This window comes from Nicotiana attenuata, unplaced genomic scaffold (assembly GCF_001879085.1).
Source record: "Nicotiana attenuata strain UT unplaced genomic scaffold, NIATTr2, whole genome shotgun sequence".
NCBI lineage: Eukaryota > Viridiplantae > Streptophyta > Magnoliopsida > Solanales > Solanaceae > Nicotiana > Nicotiana attenuata.
The window spans coordinates 141273-144955 of NW_017672977.1; positions in this window are offsets into that span (position 1 = coordinate 141273).

Here is a 3683-nt window from a genome sequence, read left to right on the forward strand (position 1 = left end):
GGGTCGATTTGTATCGGGTATGATGTTTGGTCTTTTTTTTAATAAAAAAATATGAGAGAAAATGCAGATACATTTTAATGACGTGGCACTCTTAGCAGTTTAAAATGCGTATGAGTGTAAGAGGAACTACTAACCTCAGTCAAAGGAACCAAGTTTCCCGACTGATATTTGTAAATATGGGCCTCATCTTTCTACAACATTGTAATATCATTAGATGCTTGTTTGCTCTGCAATTTCCATGTGTGTTTACTTGTAACCGAATAGAATTGAGTTAGAAATTGCCAGAAAATACTTTTTAACAGTTTATCTTCAATTTCCTTCATAGCCAGTTATTGAGGGACCAGGTTCTCAGTTCAATTTTATTAGTCCCAACTCCACTCGATTCTTTTCAAAATGCTCTCTGCTTAATGCTTTGGTGAAGATGTTGATAAGTAGGGATTTTGACCGCTTATTTTCTCTCTTTTACTTGCGTTTTAGCTCAAAATTTCTCAAAGGTATTCCCGAGAACTAATGAAATGTGCTTTCGTGCAGGAATATTGGGAAGCGAGCCAAAGAAGTCAAAATCAACTCATAAAGGAGTCAAAAGTGGACAAGGACCAAAACAGGGCAAACAGGCCTACAATGCGGACCACACAATATTGTGTGCGGCCGCAAAACAAGGAAAGAGCAATGTCAGTATTTCTTCAGAGTATGCGGACCGAACAATTATTGTGCGGCCACAAAAGAGGATATTCAGAGAGTTAGTTTTTGGGCAAATAGAAGATATGCGGACCGCACCATAATTGTGTGGCCGCAAGATGACAAGTGCGGTCGCACTCACAATTGTACGGTCCGCAGAAGATAAAGATCAGAGAGATGAAACTTTAAGTTTAAGAAGAAATGGGGACCACACCATTTTTTGTGCGGCCTCATAATCAAGAGCGCGGCCGCACTTATTTTTATGCGGTCCGCAGAAGACTTGCTCAGCCAAGTTCAAGGAGACACTAGAATTGTGCGGCCGCACAACCGCACAGGGGCACTTTTATTAGATATTTTTAGCTTAGTATAAATAGAACTTTTTGTCATTTTTAGGTTAAGTTATATCAGTGTAGAGCACCTGAGCCGTTTTCTTTACTGCTTTGAGTAACTTTGTACTAGATTAGCTTCTAGACAGTAGATTTTCTTTCCATAATCATTTATTATGCATTCTATCTTAATTTCTTCTTTAATTTCTTTATTTTTCATGAGTATCTAAATTTCTAGCTAGGGTTGTGGCCCAATCCTAGTGTGAGTACTAAGTCTAGGAAAACTTGGCTAACAAGAAATTGGAGTGAACTCAAGAAATTGATAGCCCCAATTAAAGGGTCAAATCTAGAGATAGTAAGACCCGACTTGAGCATATATCACTTGATTTGTGCAATACCCATTTTTTGGACTTGAGAAAGCCAAATTGGGCAAAATCACTCATACTACCGAGAGGTATAGAATGGGTAATTGCGTGTGATTGCTATATTACAACCCCGACTAAACAAACTTGACCTAGAGTTTACAACCCATTAGGTAACCACCTAGGTGGAAGTCACGACCCTAGATCTTTTATCATCTGAAAAACAACCAAAACCAAAAATATTGTCTTCTAGTTTTATAATTGCAATCAATAGCTTAAAGTAGAAATAGAAACAACAAACAAGAAAGTGAAAGTGTAATTTGAGGCACATCATACAATTACTAAATATATACCTAATCCCAATTCTAACTCCCTGTGGATTCGACCCCGACTTGCGTTGGGTTTTATTATTGCATCGACCGCCTCACTACCTATATTTGTGGTGTGAGTTTGGGCGAGATCAGATGTCAGCTTCCTGGTCCTCTGTTTTGCAAAACTTCATGCAGATGAGACCCTTTTCAACATTGTCCCTGAGAAAATAATGTCGCACATCAATAAGCTTTGTCCTCTTATGCTGAACCGGGTTCTTTGCCATGTTGAGAGCACTTGTGTTGTCACACAGTAGTTGTTGATACCCAATTTTTGTCCTCATATTTTTCAAAATATATATATGCTTTCAAAATAACATCTTGCATCATTATTTAGTTTATAAACCTATACAAGCATTTACCATAATTTTCCATAACTTTTAGAGCTTTAAATTAATTTTCTTGCATTTAAATTATATAAATATTTAGTAATTATCCCTTTAAATTATTTTGTGATGACTCAGATACTTAAATTTATTATTTTGCACCTCTAAGATATGTTTCAAATATTTTATTTCATTTCATATAATTACATTAGCGTTTTAAAGCTATTTATCTAATTTTGCAATAATTGCCTATATTCATACATAAAGGCTCTTCATTTTATATTATTTGTATCAAAATAGCATTTTTATATTTTTATAATACAAAGTTATTATTTTAAGTATTTCAGTGTATAAATAATATTTTATTTTATTTATTAAGCATTTTTTTAAAAACTATTTTGATAAATTTTTGGGGTATTTAAATAATAACCCAAATTCTACCTATTTTCTGACCCAAATTAACCTAACACCTTAGCCCAGTCCACCCTAGCCCAAAACCAAACGGTACCCGTTCCAAACAACCCGCCCCATTCCCCTTGCTATCCTGGCCGTTGATCTCAGATAATCAACGGCCCATAATTAACCTACCCTTTTAATTACCCCCTTACCCAAAACCCTAACCCATTTCCCTTTAACCCGCTGCCCTCAAACACTCTCCACTCTCTTCTTCTACGAACCCTAGCCACTGCATCTCAATCTCTCCGAATCCGGCCCTAAGATGGAATCAATCACTGATTCACTTACCTTATTGGTCTCCTCTCACTACTGGTTGTCCATTTGTGGTGTTACCTAGGTGCTTGCTTAAACATGGCAAGCAATATATTCTGGAATCGAACCAAAGTGGTTCGAATCTTTGATTCTAAGCGTTATTTCATCTATATATGTTCAATACTACACTGTGTGAGTCCGATTTTGTTTAGATTCTACTGATTTACACTTTCCCTAAAAAACTAGGGTTTGAGATTTCCCCTTTTCCTTTACTTCTTCTCGATTGCATGTGATATTCTTCCCTTTCTTGTGTTTGACTGATGAGTTTTCCTTATTTTTCTGTTTAACCTACTGTACTTCCTTATTTATGCCCTCTAACTGATTTTAGTTGATTCTCGCATGCTATACTTTCCTTATTATGTGTTTAATCTACCGTATTTCCTTATTTTATGTTGAATCTGCTACTATATAAACCCCTCCCCTAAATCCCCTTCAACAGACTTTGGAATCACCTAATTAGTGCTATTGTTCTCACTACTCTCCTTTCTCACTCACTCACCCACTGTTACACTCGAGCACTTTCTAAAATCATTAAATTTTGGGCCGGCTGAAATCCAAGGCCATTGAACGACCTCCTCCGGAGCAAGCACTGCTCGGAGCCCATTCTCGAGGCTTTTGTGAACTCTAAAGCATTGGAGACCTGGGGTTTTTGCTATTACGCTCTTTACTCTTTTGATTCTACTGCTGGTTAGTGGGTTAAACCTTTGCAATGTTCAATGTCATTCTTTCTTCTTGCATACGTACAAGTGTTTGAATTACTTGAGTATGATTACTATGATAATGCTCAATAATCTTTGTCATTTTGTGATAATTGAACGCATGAGATAGTTTACTGTTTGATTTTCACTTGTGTGA